The sequence below is a fragment of the Mus musculus genome, chromosome 19 (genome assembly GCF_000001635.26).
Source record: "Mus musculus strain C57BL/6J chromosome 19, GRCm38.p6 C57BL/6J".
Lineage (NCBI taxonomy): Eukaryota > Metazoa > Chordata > Mammalia > Rodentia > Muridae > Mus > Mus musculus.
In genome coordinates, this window is record NC_000085.6 from 16,399,505 (window position 1) to 16,420,381 (window position 20,877).

Consider the following 20,877-nt stretch of genomic DNA (forward strand, 5'->3'; position numbering starts at 1 on the left):
TATCTATCTAGTCTTCTTTTCTTCCCACAGGACACTGGAAGCCTTGCAGAGGACCACCTCCTGATTCCTCCTCATCAGTATTAGGAGGTTTGACGTGGCTCAACATGAAATTCATAGCTGCTTCTCTTTTCCTTTCAAAATCTTTGCAGCACACGTGGCTGGCAGCCACACGGTGCGAAGCACAGTTTAAGATGAACATGTTCTAGAAACGCTTTGGCTAAGCATCTCCTCTCCTATCGTCCCACAATAACTAGATGATACAGGTAGGTGATGGGATGCCCATGGTGACTCTGTCCTTGCTATCATGACCTGAAATGGGAAAGAGGAAGGGAGTGGGGCAACTTCTCAGTTCTCCCTAAGAACGGTGTCGTCTTCTTGAATTTTCCAAATGCCCACTTGTGAGAAAGGAGGCTGTCATGGAAAGACTCAATACTGGGAAATTATTACCTGGGAAATGCAGAAGAAACCACTTTAATCTACCCTGAAACGACATGAAATGGATCTTCATTACTGGTCAAAGCTGTTCTTCATTTCCTCCCACTAAACCACTGTCTAGGGAAGCAAGCCACTTGCTGAGGATTTTCCACCTCTGTCTCAAGAGAGGTCTTGCCTTTTGCAGTAGTGGCTTCCCCTGAACGGCGGTGCCTTCCCCTGAACGGCGGTGCCTTCCCCTGAACGGCGGTGCCTTGGCAACCACAGCTGGAGATTTGCTCAAATGTCTTTCCCTGGCAGGCAGGTAAATGCCATCCATATCCCATCATAGACAGGAGCTTTCCTTGAGTCACAGTTGCCGGGCTGTATCAGCAGGAAAGTTACTCAGAAGCTGAAACAAAGGATGCACAAAAGTGCCCATTTTGAGCCAGGGCTACATCAGGCTCTAGTTTCAGCTGATAAGGAGCATAAAGGAGCAGCCGTGCTGTGACTCCGTTTCCTAAAGCATCGGTCTCACAGGTAATGCAATGACCTGCTGGTAAAGGGCTTCCTCAAATGTCTCTTTGCTGTGGTCAAGGCAAGTTTATATCAGGTCGGTGCCCCCTGGACATTTGTTGCAAAGGGAGTCCTTTTGGAAACTCTTAGAAGGCAGGGTGACCACGTGTGAGGGCAGAGAAGACTTCAGAGCACAGCTTCCAGATTTGATCCCAGTGTGTGACCTGGAACAAATTATTGTCTCTCTGCCTCAAGTTTTATGGTGCATCAAATGGGGAGATCAGCACTTGCCGTGTAGGACTGTCCTCAACATTAGCATTACATGCCAGAACTGTGTGCTTTTGACAGAGTCACCAATCTCTTGTTTCCACCTCTATGGTCAGTGTTTGGTTTCTCTTATTGTCATTCAAACTGGTTTAAACTGGCAATTCCCTGCTTTCTCTCTCTCTCTCTCTCTCTCTCTCTCTCTCTCTCTCTCTCTCTCTCTCTCTCTCTCTCTCTCTCTCTCTCTCTGCTTTTGTATCAGATGCAGTACCCTGGAAGTTTGGGAGCAGGCAGAAGCAGACATCATCTAGCTAATGGACTTCTGGGGACAGATCCAAAATGGACATCTGAAGACAAAGCCAGCCTTTTCTCCAAGTTAGCATGAAGTGGAGGCATGGAAAGCAGAGAGAAGCCAGTGCTTGAATGGCCCATGCAGCCATAGCCCATTTTCCCTACAGCTTCCCGGGCAGCCCAAATATCCTGAGCATGCTCAGAAGAGACAAGCTTGACCACTATGCCATCGTCCATTACTACGGAGTCAGCCATGAAGACTATAGAAGGTATCACCTGTGTGTTCATGACGGACACTGAAGCCAATGCGCACCAAATCAGACAGGCTGGAGAGGAGCTCTGTAATATAAATGTGACCATTTATAGGCCCCACTCAGGCCTAAGGGATAGAAGTCACAGGTTCATCTGGCTCCTGGTTATAATGATTCAAATGTTACTGACAAAATTGGGGTCATCTCTACGTAGTCTAACTAATTCCAAATTCAAATATTTTTTCAACATTTACAAAATAAAATAAAATAAGACAAAGCCCAATTCTTTGTGCTATTTTATTTAAGTGACTTTTCACTGTGAAGGACTAGCTAGAGAAGGTGAATTCAGTTGTGACTCAAACAGACAGACCCTGTTGTGACCCGCTGGGAGGAAAGGGACAGAGCCAAAGCTTCCTTTCGGCAATGAATGCCCCTGCTCCTTCCTTGGCACGTCTTGGATCTTGGCTAGTCAGGTACTTGCTAACATGGCTTGGGATGAGTCTTATAAAATCCCCTTGTCTTTAATACTGGTGAAGCTTATAACTTGCCTCTAATTGAATATGGCAAAGTTAGCAGGATGCTGGCCCTACAATTGTGCAGCTTCCTTGCTGCCTTTGAGGTTATGATTGCAGCATTATGGGATATATATCCAGGAAGGTCTGTGGGCAACTAGATACTGAGTGTGGGCTGTAGTCAATGGTTAGCAGAAAGCCAAGACCTTCAGGCAAATAACTTAAAAAAAAAAAAAAAAGAATTTGCCAACCACCTAAAGGAACCAGAAGTGGATTATTTCCTTGGTAAACCTCCAGATGAGCACTCAGGCCTCCTGACACCCTTCATCTCCTCCTCCATGAGACTCTGAACAAAAGGTCTGTATAGGAATGTCCTGAACCTCAGAACTGTGAATTAATACATATGTTATCTTAAACCACGAATGCATGGTAACCTTTCATATAATAATACAAAAATAATATAAATGGAGACACAGTTAAGAGATGTTAAAATACTTGAAGCCCCATGGAGAGCTACATGCTTCCTGTTTAAGTTCAATGGAAAAGTAATATCTCTCCCGGAAGTGCCCATAAAAGCCTTACTTCTCATCTATTTTAACCAGGCTGCATCCATAAATCAATGGTGATCTCTTATTGGCAAGCAACTGATCACATGTCCATCCAATAATAGGAATGGAAACAAACTCACCTACAATGTAGGGCCAAGAATAAGAAATGGGCCATGTTTGAAGGGAAACCATGCCACTTATTTTCAAAGATGGCAGGAAATTTTACATCCCTCTGCCCTGTGACTGCTTTTCTCCCACCAAGATCTATACTTTATTCTTCTTTTTCCCTTTATGGTTCCCAGATTCTCAGCTCCATGTGTCTTTCAGGGTGTATCTCTCTCTCTAAGCTAATATCATGACAAACACCCAACCTCCTCGGTGACCCTAAATCTAATCAAACTGACAGTGACACATGTAAATGTCACACTAGTTTAATCCATGTCCTCCCAAACATTTCAAGGCAGAGTAAACATGCACAGATCATATGAGGGGAAGACTATGTGAGAAAAAAAAATCCTAAGAAAAAGCTGGGAGAGCCACAAGGCACAATATAAATTCAACCTGTATAAAGGGAGAGAGGGCACCAGGCAGAAGCATCTAAGAAAGGTTTTGCAAAGCCACTAGAGAATCCTCTAGAAAAAAAAAAAAAGGAGGGAAGAAATCTGAGTTAAAACAAAGTAAAGGTCTACCTTATCTCATCTGTGACCTCTGTACAAACTCAAGAATCATAAAAGCTGAGGCCCTCAGGCAAATATATTTCCTGTAGTGCGGTATATAAGATGTATTCTGTTCTATCAAAATCAGTAAAATGCAGCCAAAGTGGTGTCATGGTGATTTCTGAGGTCTGTCCTTAAGACTTCCAACTTCTCTTTCATCCTCTTGGAATGTTCATGTGGCTTTTATTAAGGAAGCCAGTGTAGATAGAGAAGACGAAAAGTCTCAAGGACAAGGATCCAGAGGGCCCAGCTGTCACCAACGCCAGCTGCAGATGTGTGACTAAGACTGACTTTTGACCTCTAACCCAGCTGAATGCAGCTGTGAGAAGGAACCCAGGTCAGCATTGCCATTGTCCAGCCAACCCACAGGATAGTCATTCGTGTCAATCGCTAAGTTTAGGGGTGAGATTTATTAGAAAGTAATGATCGATTAAAGTAACAATGAAGAGAGTCAACAAGAGGAAGGCGCATGCTCAGCAATGTCCCATGTGTCATGATTTAACTATTAAAAAGATGAGGGATAATGCTTTGTTTCTAAGAGTAGCTCCAAGGGACATTAGAGAGGAAAGGCAAGGGTCAGCCTCAAGATTTAGGGATAACCCACATCTGCCTGTCACTGAGCTTGTCCAGAACAGTGACTCTCAACTGAGAACACAAACTGAACCACCTGAGAACATATAGATAAAATGGGGCTGAGCTGTGACCTGAATATCCAGGCTCGTTTGTTTGTTTGTTTGATTTTTTTTCCCCAGTAGCTCCATGGTGATTCAAAGTGCTACAAAGGCCAAAAGACATCCAGTTCATTGCTTCTCTCAGTATTCTCTACCATCCTATCTTTTGTGACCAAGTCATGATTGATAATGCATGGGAATCCAGGAGACCTTGTGGACATAGTCTCAATCTGCTCTCTGACTCCTTTATGCTACTTAGGGGGAGGGGTGTAGTAGGTACTTTTTCTATTGCTTAAATAAAGATAGGAAAAGAGCAAAACAAACAAAATAAAACAAACAAACAAGAACCCTACGGTGACAAAAATGTCTTAAAGGAGAAAGGGCTTATTTTAGCTCACATTTCAAGGAGCCAGTCCGTGATGGCTGGAAGGTGGGAGCAGCGGGAGCTTGAGAGAGCTGGTCACACTGCTTTCACTGTCAGGAAGTAGAGTGTGCTCAGCTCTTGTTCTCCTTTATATGTGGTCTTGGTTCCCAGCCCAGGGAATGGTGCCGCCCACAGTGGGTGGGTCTTCCCGCCCCAATTAGCCCAATCAAGACAATCCTCCTCTAGGATGGTCAGAGAACCTATCTCCTAGGGGATTGTGGATTTCATCAAGTGGACAATTGAGACCTGTCATCAATCACGGAGGTACTACCAGACCTTTCCCCTTAGCTACTGCTCTGTTTTCTGAGATAGCTAATGTATTTTGCTCCTTTGGTTAGCCAATATCTCTATTTTTTTTTTTTTTTTTTGGTCTGATGACATGAAAAAGTCTCCTCCATCTAGTGATCAGTCATGTATTGAAATGCATCATGAAGCCAACCTCCTTGACCTTAGATAGCTTTGACCTTAGGTAACTCTTTATGTCTCTTGGCTTCAGTTTCCTCATCTCTGAGGCAGAATCATATCCTTGTGAAACTCTATCAGTTTTTGTATTTATTGTCTTGTCTCTGTTATTATTTGATTTTTGTTTTGGTTTCTATAACAGAAAAGGAAGTGGCAGTATCAGAATACTAAGTTTGTTTGGCTTTATGGGAATGGCAGAGAATCAAAAGTCACTTTCATCAAAATTCTGGGTGGATATTAAACCTATTCCTGCTTGAATTTATTGTCAACCTCAGAGAACAACTGGCAATTTAAAATGTTTGCTTGGTGCCAAGAGAAGATATATTGAAAAGAAATCATGTGGGGAGTTTGAAACACTCTGCCCTCAGAATTCCTTCACTGTCAATCCTCAAATGACTTTCCCTCCCCAGAAGAGCATTGGGCTTGTATTCTTACAGTTGTTTATTTACATTACAAACACCATTTATTCAACTCATACGAACATGGAATCTCAGCACAAAATCAGTATGGCTTCTTTTAAATATTGGCAGTGTTTTCAAGAAATCATGCCGACATGGAAATATTCTGGGGAATAAAGAAAGAGACATTAATGTGATTGGACCTGGAAGGATTCAGTATATGAAATACATAAAGACCATCAATTAATGGGCAGAAAGACTAAGATATCAAATATATCAAGCTGGAGACTGGAGAGATGGCAACAGCATGTAGCCCCCAGTTTTTTTTTGTTTTTGTTTTTGTTTTTTTCCTTGAACAGGGTTTCACTATGTAGCCTTGGCTGGCCAAAACCTTACTATGTAGATCAAGCTGGCTCCAAACTCACACAGATTTCCCCCTATCTCTGTATCCTCAGTACTGGGAATAGAAAGATGTGCCTGGCCCAACACGAGACTTTCTGTGACTGCTGTTACAGCTTGTTCTCTGTTTAAGTTTTAGGAGGACAGTAGCAAATACATACCGAAAGGATCCTGTTTGGTTATCTCTCTGGTTCCATTAAAAAGGATCTACCCAGGGCTGGGGGAGATGGCTCAGTGGGGGAAAGCACTTGACTTGAGTTTGAATTTCCATCTTAAAGATGTGGTAGCATGTGTCTGTAATCACAGGGATTCTAGGGTGAGATGGGAAATGAAACAGGAGATTCCCTGGAAAGTGGTGAGCCAGCCAACCTGGTCCACAAATAGCTAGATAGCCTGTCTCAAAAATCATGAAGGGCAAAGAGCAACATCAGAGCTTGTCCTCTGACCTCAGTATACACACCATGATATGCACTTGCATATGCACAGGCACGCATGCATGCACATGCGTGTGTGCGTGCGTGCGTGCGTGCGTGCGTGCGTGCGTGTGTGTGTGTGTGTGTGTGTGTGTGTGTGTGTGCTACAAGAAGGAAGTGGTGATATGATCTTTCTCTAGCCATTAATCAAATAAAGTCAAACCGCCTTTCTTTGTTCATTCATTTTCTCTGAATTGTGTCCTCAGCATTTTGCTACATCATGAAGAAGCTACATCCAGCCCTGAGGATGTCTTTGACTCTGGCCAGGGCTTGGCAGTGTTAGCTGCAATAGCAAAGCCTGAAATTATTCTGAGTGTAGCCCCTTCTGAGCTTGCAACAGGATAAAAGGGCACTGGAAGGGAGGCTGGGGATCTGGCTCCAATTCCCGTTCTTCCCTCAGCCTTGGATGTGGTGAGAATAAGAGGAAAGCTGGGACCTGAAAGTGCTTTAGAAAGTGACTGCTTGCTGGCTGGGGCCTTTGGGTCAAATGTGCTAAAACACACTTGTCTCACCCAGGGTTCCAGTGTGCAACATAGGATGCTTGGATGGCTCAACCAAGGCCAGGCAATCAAAGTTAGAGGAAATCAGAACTACCTAAACTACATGGAAAAGTAGCCATAGAGTAGTGTGGAGAGAGGCTGTGCTTTAAACACCCACACTTCTCGATTTATTCCTCAAATGCAGGGGACAAAGGATGCTGGTTGTGGAGACTGTGCTATGTTGTTGTTGAAAATTTAATAACTCTATTGCTTCTTATTATGACCCGGCCAGCCCCCCAATAATTGAGACAGAGTTCTATTGATTTATTTAATCAGATTTAGCACAATTACTGGGCAATTACCCCTAAATGATTTTTCTATTCTAAACTTGGTTACTTTCCAGCTGTGCTCCCCATGTTACATGCTGTCTGAGTCGTGCCTGGGCTGTTTCTGTCCTCAGGGTGCACCTCTCTCAGCCAAGTGTTCCTGGTCCATCCCATCTAATGACAACTTCCTGTTCTCTCTGTCCCCCCAGTCTCTCTCTCTCTCTCTCTCTCTCTCTCTCTCTCTCTCTCTCTCTGTGTGTGTGTGTGTGTGTGTGTGTGTGTGTGTGTGTGTGTTTCTTTCACACCCTTGTGGTCCCTACCTGCACCCCCAACCCCCACCCTGGTACTGAAGCCCTTCCTCCCTCTATTCTCCCCAGTAATTGGCTGTCAGCCACTTTCATTTAACCAGTCAGAGAAGATTGGTAAGCAAAAATTATACAACATCATTTGATGTACACGAGAATGCCCTTGTCTGGACTGCAACCAGAGCTTGGGGGCAATGTTTAGCATTTGAATACATAGCAGCAGCAGACCAACCCCCATCAGTGCTGACTGTGGACCCTCCTTGGAACATGAAGATTTACAGTGGGCCTATGGTTCTCCATTTGAACTCCCGTCATAAGCCTCCTGATGTTAGGGCAGAGCCTCCGTAAAGTAAAGAGAAACTTTTAAAAAGTGGTGCAGTACACCAAGCTAGCAGTATAAAGAACCATCATGCTGGTGCTTCGACACTGAAGAGGGATGCTGCTACAACTTAGTTATAGGAGACCACCAACGGATACTCTGGTCTGTGATTTAAGAACAAGAACAAGTTCAGGGCAGTGTTTCCCAGTGGCTAATCTCTATGAGAACCACGAGGGTGAGGGACACTGTATAGCAGTCCAGAGGCCAACAGCATGGCACAGAGTCGAGGGGAGTGCACCTTGACCTGGGCACGTGAATGGCAAACACCAGTACTGCACTCACAGAGAAGGTTGTTATTACACTCAGATGCCTCATTGGAGACAGAGCAAAACTGTGACTTCATTTGTTCTGCTCTCTGGGTGTCCAATTTCTCTCTGTCTTGGTCTGTTTCCTACTTCTCCTACAGCCTAATTTTCTCTCTTTGACCAAAAAAAAAGGGGGGGCTCCTCTCATCTCTTCTTAACCAGGCTCTTGTTTTTTGGCTTCAGAATTTATCTCCAAGTTTAGCAAGAATCTTGCTAAGTCCAGTAAACCTATCAGTATGCCCAGTTCCTCTGACAGCACTATCACATGACCCAAGATGACTTCATCTCTTGATGGTTTTGTTTTCAGTTCTGCTTGCTTTAATCGTTTTGTTCCTCATGGACCTCAGTGCAAAAGGCCTAGGTGTGCAATAGACTCCAGCATCTAGATGTGTGTAAGCACATTCTATGATGCTGTACATTAGCCAAGTTGCCTAATGACATTTCTTAGAATGTACCCCACTGTTGAGTCATATATATCTGTGTAAATGAATGTATGAAAAGTGATTTAGAAGATTTAATTGGCTCCTGTGATTATGGAAGTTGAGAAGTCTCACAACTTGTCACTCACAATCTGGGGGACCTAGGAAGCAGCAATATGGCTTAGCTACCCATTACTCCACAGAATCAGGAAGGCCTCTGGTCCAAGTTCTAGAGGACAAGACTAGAGAGCTAGAGTTCCAATACGTAAGGGCAGGTGATGAGGAATACTCAAGCCCCAGAATACCTAGATCTGTATCTCTATCTATCTATCCAACTATCTCTCTCTCTCTCTCTATCTCTTCATCTATTTATCCATCCATCCATCTATTCATCTATCATCTATTCACCTATGTGTCTATGGAGAGAGGAGGGGGTGGACAGGACAGCACTTTCTTTGCTCTTTTGCTCTATTTGGGCCCTCAGCTGACTTGGAACCCACTCATATTGAAAGTTACCGAGTACAATGGATTGAATATGAAACATTCACCACAGGTTTGTGGGTTTAAATATTGCATCTTTAACTTATAATACTGTTTTGGAAGAGTATGAAATTATAGGGACATAGAACCAAGATGGCAGCTATAGACAAGCAGCAGTGGGTCCTTAGGGTGATAGCTTGGCCCAGCTTCTGATCTGATGTGTTTCCTGATCTATTGAGTTATGAACAAGCCATGCTATGGGCTCCCGTCATCATGGGCCAAGACCATGCAGCAACCATGCCTTTCTTGTCACAGTGGACTGACTATACCCTCTGTAACTATGAGACAATATAATCCTCTCAGCCCTCAAGTTGCCTGTGGCATGTATCTTTGTCACCCTGATTCCAATGTTAATCTCACTTTGAGAGGCTCTCTTAGACATGCACCTGGACATGCAGACATACTATTTTACCCTCTGTCTGAGCATCATTTAATCCAGTCAAATGGGCATCTAAAATTAACCACCACGTAGCACATGTTAAGACTTCTTTCTCTTCTGTAGCTGACTGAGAGTCACTTGGTTTGTTTGTGTGGTGGCTATTGTGACTAATGCCACAGTGAACACTGGTGCGCAAAGATCTCTCTGAGTGCTCACTTGCAATTCTTGTGGGCTCTTGTTGACAAGTACAACTGATCAGCCAGTTCTATACTTAGCTTTTTGAGGAATTATCAAATGTTCCCCTCACCTTTCATAGCCCTTTACATTCCTACTAGGCAAGCGTGAGGGCTTCAGTTTTTCCATATCCATAATACTTCTCATTGATTGTTGTCATGTTTGCTTACTTTCTGTGTTAGATTTGAATGCTACTTCATTGATTTGCATTTCCTTAGCTTAGTGAGTGATATTATTAAATACCTTTTCATTGATTTATTGGCCTTGTGTTTAATGGTCTTGTGTTGTTGCTGTTATTGTTGAGAAGTCTACACAAGTTCCTTGTCCTTTTAAAAATTTTTTTAATTGTATTGTTCATTCTTTTGTACTTGAGGGCAGGATATGTAGGTTTTTTTTTTCCTGGATAGAAAACTCCTAGAGAGACAAATGGGACCTCATAAAATTGCAAAGCTTCTGTAAGGCAAGAGACTCTGTCAATAAGACAAAAAAAGCCACCAACAGATTGGGAAAGGATTTTTACCAATCCTAAATCTGATAGGGGACTAATATTCAATATATACAAAGAGCTCAAGAAGCTGGACTCCAGAAATTCAAATAACCCCATTAAAAATGGTGTACAGAGCTAAACAAAGAATTCTCAACTGAGGAATACCAAATGGCTGAGAAGCACCTGAAAAAATGTTCAACATTCTTACTCATCAGGGAAATGCAAATCAAAACAGCCCTAAGATTCCACCTCACACTAGTCAGAATGACTAAGATAAAAAATTCAGGTGACAGCAGATGCTGGCAAGGATGTGGAGAAAGAGGAACACTCCTCCATTGTTGGTGGGATTGCAAGCTTGTACAACCACTCTGGAAGTCAGTCTGAAGGTTCCTCAGAAAATTGAACATAATACTACCAGAAGATCCAGCATACCTCTCCTGGGCATATACCCAGAAGAAGTTCCAACTGGAAATAAGAACACATGTTTCACTATGTTCATAGCAGCCTTATTTATAATAGCCAGAAGCTGGAAAGAACCCAGCTGTCCCTCAACAGAAGAATGGATACAGAAAATGTGATACATTTACACAATGGAGTACTACTCAGCTATGAAAAACAATGATTTATGAAATTCTTGGACAAATGGATGTATCTGGAGGATATCATCCTTAGTGAGGTAACCCAATCACAAAAGAAGTCATTAGATATGCACTCACTGATAAGTGGATATTATCCCAGAAACATAGAACACCCAAGATACAATTTGCAAAACACAAGAAAATCAAGAAGAGGGAAGACCAATGGGTGGATACTTCATTCCTCCTTAGAATAGGGAACAAAATATCCATGGAAGGAGTTACAGAGACAAAGTATAGAGCTAAGACGAAAGGATGGACTATCCAGAGACTGCCCCACCCGGGGATCCATCCCATATACAACAACCAAACCCAGACACTATTGCATATGCCAGCAAGTTTTTGATGAATAGACTCTGGTATTTTGATATAGACTTTGGTATAGCTGTCTCGTATGAGGCTATGCCAGTGCCTGGCAAATACAGAAGTGGATGCTCACAGTCATCTATAAGACAGGGCCCCCAATGGAGGAGCTAGAGAAAGCACTCAAGGAGCTGAAGGGATCTGCAACCCTATAGGTGGAACAACAATATGAACTAACCAGTATCCCCAGAGCTCATGTCTCTAGCTGCATATGTAGCAGAAGATGGCCTAGTTAGCCATCATTGGGAAGAGAGGCCCCTTGGTATTGCAAACGTTATATGCCCCAGTACAGGGGAATGCCAGGGCCAAGAAGCAGGAGTGGGTGGGTAGGGGAGCAGGGCAGGGGGAGGGTATAGGGAACTTTCAGGATAGCATTTGAAATTTGAAATGTACATAAAGAAAATATCTAATAAAAAATGTGCACAAAAATAAAAAAGAAAAGGAAAACTCCTAGAGAAACTTTCTCCCATTCTAGCTACAATCTTTTATTTTCTTACTTGGTACATGAAAGTTACTTCAATGGAGGCCAAGTTACCTGTGTTTGTATGTATGTCAAATAGACATTGCCTAATCTAAGGGTGTGGAGGTTTATACTTGAGTTTTTTTATTTTTCACCCTTTTATTCAATCCTTTGGTTTATTGTGAATTATTTTTTGTGTGTGTATAGTTGGGACATACAGGTGGTTTTAAGTGTCTTAGTATTTACATTTTAAATGGTTATACAAGTTTCTACATTATACTCCCAGATCTACATCTTGACACACAGAGCCTTAAGTATTTACTATTTGGCTCTTTGCTGAAAAGGTGTGGCAACCTGTGTGGTTAGGTGCAGTCTTTGCAAATAGAGCACTTAATAAATGTTTAATGGGCAGAGTCACTCACCAGCTACTTGTGATCCTTCTATGGCATACAAAGCAATTAGTAAGGCATTGTGGGTGAGTACTTAGTAAGCCTTTTATCAAACTTGCTGCACCTAGCCAGGAATTAATTACAGCTAGCAAAGAATGGAGGGACTTGGAGCTGGCAGACAGACAAGGAGACAGGTCATAAGGAGATGATAATAAAGATGGCTGGCTTTTCCCTGACCCTCCCTGACAAAAGCCTTGCAGCTTAAATATAGCCCCGGTACACCTTTCCTCCCCCCATGTCGGGCCCTGCTGCCTGTGGGCCAGGTCCAGCAATTTCAAGGACAGATGGGGACCTGTTAATGATGTCTGTGACAAACCCTAATTTAGGGGAGGGAGACCCTCTCAGAGATCCTTAGAATTCCAACACTTGAGGATGGGGGCAGCTTCAGTTTCCCCACTGCTTGGCATAGGGTCTTTCTCTCTGCAGGCCTTACTGTGTGCTGCCTCCTCCGTAATAAACAGCCTTTCTTAACTGCTAACTCTGGTGCTGTCTGCTGCATCTGAGAGACTTCGCCAGCTGTTGGATATTGTGCTCAACGTTTTTCCTGTCTTTTAATTCTTTTTTTTTTTCTTTATTTACATTTCAAATGTTTTCTCCTTGCCAAGTCTCCCCTTCAGGACTCCCCCATCCCATCTCCTCTCTCCCTGCCTCTATGAGAGTGCTCCCCCACCAACCCCCCCCCACTCCCCGTCTTCGCGCTGTGACATTCCCCTACACTGGGTCATCGAACCCCTGCTCAGGCCCAAGGGCCGCTCCTCCCACTGATGTCCAACAAGGCCATCCTCTGCCACATATGCGACCAGAGCCGTGGTTCAATCCATGTGTACTCTTTGGTTGGTGGTCCAGTCCCCGGGAGCTTCGAGGGGTCTGGCCGGTTGACACTGTTGCTTCCCCCATGGGACTGCGAACCCCCTCCACCGGCAGAGAAAATAAACCTAATGCCGACTCCTAGACTAATAGAAGAAGCTGGATACTGGGAACTCAAAACTCCCCTGTGTAAAGATTGTTTTGGTTTGGTTTGGTTTGAATTTATGATTGAAACAGGGTCTCACGTAGTTCGGTCTGGCCTCAGACTTGCTAAGTAGCCGAAGGTCTGCGCCCTCAGTGCTGGTATCATGGTGTGGTGCTGGAGAGTGACTCCAAAGCTTTGTACGTACGTGGCAAGTACTCTACAGCTCTGAAGGGCAGGCTTAAATGGTGGCAAAGCAGAGAGATGGGAACAATCTGGAACCGCTTTTCAGAAAAAGATAAACAATACGTTTGGAAAGATGTTTGCAGTAATGTGTACTTGCGTGTGTGTACTTAAGTTCTGGAGAAGTGGTACCTCACTAAAGGTGGCTGGAACTGCTCTCACAGAAGAGGGAAAGTACTGAGAACACACTGAGCGAGTGCAGTGATAAGGGAAGGAGAGCACATGGGAGGCAGCTGAATCTTTGCTCTGTTTCCGCTTTATTGGCCAAAATTGTCTCAAGAACAACTTCAGCCTTCAAGAGAAGTTGGAAATATAATACTTTCCTCTGGAAGCCAGGCACCAGGATCCATTGTCTGGTTATCATTCCTATGCAATGTCCAATTTGGTAGATCTAGGGGACGTCTGCTCTATGCTTTTTTAAAGAACTAGATTCTTCTCTCATATAATATATCCTGATCATAATTTCCTCCCCTCTACTTCTCCAGCTACCCTGTACCACTCTCCCAGATCCACTCCCCCTCTGTTTCCTCATCAGAAAAGAGCAGGCCTCCAAAAACCAAACCAAACCAAACCAAACCAAACCAAACCAAACCAAACCAAACCAAACCAAACCAGCAGTCAAACAAAACAAAACAAGATGCAATAAGACAGCAGAGCCCCCTGGCTCTGTGCTAGTGTGTGAGTGGATGTGAGCCACCATCATGTCCCCATACATAACCCCTCCCCACAACACGTCTCCGTTCATCAGAAATGTGTTGGACCACACCAGGTCTGGAGATTTACGTCGGGAATTTGGTCATTCTGGTCCAATAGTAGCTGTTTATGTTCCACTTGACTTCTACACTCGGGGTCCAAGAGGATTTGCACATGTTCAATCTGAGGCTGTTTGTGATGCTGAAGGTGCTTTACATACTTTGGACAGAATTTCAGTGTGGGTGTCACATTAAAATACAGTTCACACAGGGAGATTGGAAGACAGCAAATCAAATGAAAGCCAACGAAGAGAGGAATATATATATATAGCTCTTCAAGATATGACAATTATGACTGATAGAGACGTTCTCAAAGCCGAAGTTATGAAGGAGGAGACCAAGGAGATGCTCCTTTGAGTATAACTATAGGAGGAGATCTTACAGTTCTAGAAACAGTAGACCGACTGGAAGACCATGGCATAGCGGAAGCCATCCCGACAATGAATAAATTCAAACACCGAAATCCATCTTTTTCAAGATCTAGATCCAATTTAAGATCGCGGTCCAAGTCTCAGCCCAAGAAAGAATTGAAGGCTAGATCACATTCTAGGTCTGCATCTCACACCAAAACTAGAGGCAGCTCGAAAACAGATTCCGAAGCACATTATAATTCCGGCTCAAGATAGGAAAAGGAATCAAGGAAAAAAGAACCACCTAGATCCAAATTTTGGTCAAGATGGCAGTCTAGGTCAAGGTCAAAATCTAGATCAAGGTCTGGGACTAGTCCCAAGTCCAGTGGCCACTGATAGTATAAATTATGATACTTCTAGGCATGTATCATTCATTTACTCATAGTTTGATAAACTTAAATTATCAGGAATACAATGTTGCAATGATGCATTTAAAAACAAACAAACTTGTTAGTTTTCCCTGTACTGGGCAATGGTTATAATTAAAAAGATACGCTGTTGAGAAGCCACTCATAGGAGTCCATTTTACTTCATGTTATGGGCAGCTACCAATTTGTGGTGCCTCTGTATATTTTTGTAATGATTCTCCTTTTTTATGCTTGAAGTATTTGGTGAAAAGATGTTGGTTGACCATAATTTGCAACATTGTCTTATTAAAAATAAATTCTCACATCCATATTTGGTAGAACTGTTAATCTAGAGATGGAACTTGCTAATAAGATAGAATGATACAGAAGTGAAGTGGTAGCCACATTATAACCTTGACTGCTCAGACACACTTAGGTGGAACTTTATGTCTTGTCAAGATGTCTAAGCCCGTGATGACTATTTATGATGCAATGTGGAATAGTTCTTTTGTTAACTCCACCGTCTGGGAGTTGATGCCAACTGGGTTGAATAGCGTTTTCAGGCAGATTGCTCTTTTCACTGAAACGTGGAGCCTTTCTCTGCTCCCCCCTCCCATCTCAATCCCTGCAGGTTTCTAAGATTTGGAACATTAAAGTATAATGGAAAAAAACCTCCCCCTTAAGTTTTGAGTGTGTCAATGATCATAGAAACCATTGTAAGGGGAAAAGACTGTTCTTAGCATAGTTTCTCTAAAATATAACTATTCTTGATCATTGTTATTTAGGGGTTTTGTTTCATTGTTTGCTTTTTCTGTTAGAAACAAGTAAACTGTTTGAAATGCATTTTCTTTGTTTATATGCATAGTGTAAAACAAACTGAATTTTGATGCTTGCAGCACTTGCCATGTGCGCTTGTACCAGAATCTGCCTGTTCTTCATAGGGGAGGCTTGCTCTTCACACCTCAGTTTACTAATGTGAGGCAAGTCGAGAAGATGACACCCCTAAGTGATTCTGTGGGGCTCTGAATTTTTGGGTAAAGTTAGGTTTTAAGCAAAAGCCACATTACTTAGTTTTTGGTAGTGTAGGACATGACTACAAATGAAATGATACCCTTAAATATTTATAATTTCTAGTACTTCTCTTCAAGATTGTTTAGGAGGCAACAAAGTAGCTTGAAATGTTTGGTGTCATTTCAGAATACAAAGCTAGCATCTCTAAGATCTTAGACCACTTGCCTACAGATGTGAGTGAAGAGACTGTGGGTGACAATCCTCCTAGACAATTACCTTACTTTTCCTTTCAATTTTGTTTTTACAAATCTAGTCCTTGCTTGTAGACAACAAAAATGGTTTTAAGAACTGTTTGTAGAATGTGTTTGGAGGATTAATTCTAGAACCTTTGTATATTTAATAGTATGTCTAACTTTTATTTCTTTATTGTTTGCAGTTAATGCTCTTGTTCTGCTATGCAATCATTTATATGCACATTCCTTTAATTTTTTTTTTTTAGATTTTCCTGGATATATAGTTTAAACAACAAAGTCTAAAACTGTAGTGATAGTTTGCAATTCTAGCAAAGAGGAAAGTTGTACAGTTAAACTTTGTGTTTTCTTTCTTAAAGAAGCTCCTAAAAAGGATATTTTTCTATGTTCTTTTTAACAAATATTGTGTACAACCTTTAAAACATCAATGTTTGGATCAAAACAAGACCCAGCTTATTTTCTGCTTGCTGTAAATTAAGCAAAGATGCTATAATAACAAACAAAATGGGGGGGTACAATAAGACAAGGCAAAAGCCTTCATATCAGGTCTAGACAAGGCAACCCAATAAGAGAAAAAGAGTTCCAAGAGCAGGCAAAAGAGTCCCCACTCCCACTGGTAGGAGTCCCACAAAATACCAAGCTAACAGTCATAATGTATACACAGAGGACTTAATGCAGACCCAAGAAGGTCCTATGCTTGCCACTTCAGTCTCTGAGTTCAAATGAGCTCTGCTTAGTTGATTTGGTAGAACATGTTCTCCTGGTGTCCTCCAACCCCTCTGACTCCCTGGTGTGTCTTTCTTGCCGATCTTCTGTAGGGTTCTCTGATCTCTGAGGGGGAAGGCCCAGTGGAGACCTCCTAGATTCTCTCTCTGAAACATTTCTAGCTGTGGGTCTCTGCAACTGCTCCCATCTCTGATGACAACTGGACAAGGTCCCCGATCTATGAGTATAGTAGAATATCATTAGGAATCATTTCATTGATGATGATAAGAATAATTATTATATTTATTTTTATTGTTATATTTATCATAATTACACCATTTATAATTTATAATGCAACCATTATAAAATATAATATAATAATTATAATATATAATTGTATTGATAATGCCATTATATCATATTAATATAATTTATTATTATTATTATTATTATTATTACTACTATTATTACTTTCCAGTCATGTTTGGCTCTACCTTAGGTTTCTGGGCTATCCATTCTCCAGTCTCTGGCCACTCAGGCAGTGTAGGACATGGGCTGCCTCTCTTGGCATGGTTCCCAAGTTAAACCAGATATTGGTTGGCCACTCCCACACATTCTGTGCCACCATTGCCCAGAACATCTTTCAGTCAGGACAGATTATAAGGTGAGCAGTTTGGAAATGGTTGGTGTCCACAGTTCTCCTTCTGTAAACTGCAAAGTATCTTCCTGCACCAAAGAGACTAACACATAGGGGTGCGCTGGGTCTATACTGTCCTTGGCAATGGGACTTCACTGTCAGTTTTCAGAGAGCAACATTCTGTCCTAGCATCAGCCTGGGTTGTTTAGCACCCTCTTGGCCATCAATTCAACTGACTGTAACCCAGTCCCACCAGTGGAAGCCTCGTCTGTCTAGAAAACAGGGCTCCATATCCTCCATTAGGAACCCTCACTAGACCTGCTCTCACAACTGCAAGAACTTTCCACTGCACCTGGTTTCCTCACAACCACCTGCAGAGTTCCCCACTTCCAGCTGTCTCTTCTCACACGCTTTCCCTCAGTGCCCCCCTCCCCAACCTGTTCCTGCTTCTGTCCCATCCACCCCCAATCTACCTGCAAGATGAATTCTATTTCCCCCTTCCCAGGGAACTCCATGTGCACGCCCTTGAGCCCTCCTCTTACCTCACTTTCCCCAGTTAAAGGCTTGAGAAAGGGGAGGACAGGAGAAAATGATCTATCACAGCCCTCAGGCTACCCTGAGAGTTGGGTCTGGGGGACAGAGTGGAGAAGATCTACAAGCAGCCTACCTGGTCTTGCGGCAGGCATGGCCTGTGATTGAGTAGGGAACTCCTGCCCTACTTGGGGGCTGGGACATATGAGGAGGTGGGGAAGAAGGCGGGAGGAGAGGTCTGGTGTTCTGGCAGGCATGGCCTGCCTGTTGAGCCTTGTGAACAGATGCTTCATAAATCAAGGCCATTTGCCATTTGAAAATAAAGTCAACTGATTTTGTCTTTTATTTGCATTTATCTATTCCTGTATTTTATTTTAGTCTGGATTTATTAGTATGGTCCCTACTAGTACGGTGAAGTAAGAACAGCCCAGATGACCTTCAGTGCCTACACACATACTTGCAAAAAAAAGCAAGATACAATTCAAAGGATTCTTTGGCAGAGATTTGGGGAAAACATTGTGATGTAGAACCTCAAATATGAAGGAAAACAGATTCTTTCTTGCTTACCTAAAACATATGGAAAAATGGATATTATACAAGTGGTGTGAATTTAAAAAGAAAAGAAAAAAACCTTATTATAGCCTGGATTTAAATAGAAACAGCTACAAAAGATACTAGATAATTTTTAATATGGAATTTCCGTTAAACTGAGTTGAGGAATTTAATATTTTTCAGGTGTAATCATTCTGGCTGTTTGTTCTTACAAGAGATTGTCCTTATTCTGGTTGAACTGTTTAGGGGAGATGAGTCATGCTGTTGACAGCGTGTCAAGGCTTAGGAAATAGAGTTTTGGAAAAGAGAGAGAAAGAAGATAAAACAAATACAGAGGAACACATTGACACACAGAAAACTTAGGTAAAGAATTTGCAAGTGCTTATTGTTATGTCTGGAAAGTTCTCATAATTCAAAAAAAAAAAGGGAGGGAAAATGTTAGTCATACCAAAATTGTATAGTCATACCAAAATTGTAGTGAGAGGAGCTGAGAAACCAACCTTTTATTTAAAAGTATTGTGAGAAATGACTATCAAAGAGAGAGTTACACAATAGCATACTTGTTAAGAAAATGTTTTTAATAGAAAAAATCTTATCTGTCCCAAAGAGCTTAGCCTCTGATCGCAGAGCTCATGGGACGCCTCGGAGAACTTTTCAGCTGTGTCCAGCATAGCCGCGTCAGGTTACCATAGACCAGTTTCCCTGGTATTCTATCTCCAAAGAGAATGGGCCCTGCTGTTTCTAATGCTGTAGACTCTGATAAACATTTACAAAAGAGGCAAGTCTAAGCTGACTGATGTCAGGATGGCATGAAAGATAGCCTTGAGGCCAAGCTTGGGATTAGAAATCAGAAATAACCCTGGACCAGGTGGCAGGATTCAGAACAGGAGCCCCAGCTTATCTGCTGGTTTGAATGAAAGTAGCCCCCTTAGGCTCCTGTGTTTACATGCTTAGTCCCCAGCTGATGGACTGTTTAGGAAGGATTTGGACGTGTGGCCTGTTGGAGGAGGTGTGTCACTGAGAGTAGACCTTGAGGTCTCAAAAGCCCCAGCCTCTCCACTCCCTCTGCCTGCTGCATAGGGATCAGGACATGAAGCTCTCAGCTATTGCTTCAAAGCCCTGTTTGACTGTTTTCCTGCCAGGATGATCATGGACTGATCCTCTGAAATGTAAACAAGCCTCAGTTAAATGCTTTCTTTTATAGGAGTTGTCTTGGTCATGGTGTCTCCTTACAGCACTAGAACAATAACTAAGACAGCAACTTACTGAGGAAGGTTGAGGTGTGGGCGTGGGAGTCGGGGTTGTTTGCCCTGACAAGGACATCCTTTGGAGCACTTAATGGCTTCAGTGGTCCTGGTAGCTCTGCTTCTGTATCAAATAAACAAAGGGACAATGGCCAGAGGGGAGCCATTTGAATAAGCATCCAAAACAGAAACAAACAAACACCCCAAAACCTTCAGGCTGAAGAAGTCTTTTAGTTTGATTATATCATCAGACTCTCAGCTCGCCAAATTCCACTGAACCAATGCTAGAATGTTCGACCTTATCAGCAGTGTCCTTGTTGCTTTTACTTTTTCTCAGATTCAACAGAATAGTTTCGATCCTGGCACAGTTCTTTCTGACAAGTAGGCTCTTAATCAGCTGATGCCTCATTCGAGAGACAGCTGCAAGGAAGAAGTGACTTGGGTAATTAACATGCAGCTTTTCTATGAGCTCAAAGCATTTGCAAGTGCGTTGCATCTAAATAGTTGACTAAAGCATGCAATCGTTAGGAGAAAAAAAAATCTATCTGACCACCAATCCTTGAAGAGTAGCTGAGGACAATCAACAACATCCAGGAAAGAAAGTCAAACCAAAACATAGTCCTAGAGAAATGCTAAAAAGATGTACTTCCTCATTTTTAATGAGTATAACTGCATCCTGATCTGGGGTAACCTCAGAGGTCAGGAGCATCAGAACCCCCTGAAACTGGAGTTACCAGAGATTATATGCTGCCAGACATGGGACCTGGGAACTGAACTTGGCTCCTCTGCAAGCTGTGTGCTTTCTCAGCCACTGAACCATCTCTCTGGCCTCAGAAAGAAGAATGTAATGGTCCCTTTAGCATTAGCATGTCTTACTGAAGCTCTGACAGTGCTGAATGGTTTGAGTCCTCAGGGCTCGGTGAAGATCCGTGATGCAGTTGGATTGGTCTCTAGGGGGATGACCTGAAGAGGGAGGTCATAGTGAGAAGCCTTTAATTTAGAAAACTGCTAGTATGCCTTCCAAGAGAAAAGTGAGACTCTGGCCTCTTTCTTTTTCTCAGTTGAAATAATTAATTAATTAATTAATAATTAATTAATTAAGTTTGTTCATTTGTGGTTTTGCTCCTTGGCCATTGAGTAGGTATCTTT

General features: G+C 42.5%; 1 pseudogene; it reads left to right on the forward strand.

Annotated features, from left to right (window-relative positions):
- Positions 1–13,926: 13,926 nt before the first annotated feature.
- Gm19312 lies at positions 13,927–14,496 on the forward strand (annotated as a pseudogene).
- Positions 14,497–20,877: the final 6,381 nt, after the last annotated feature.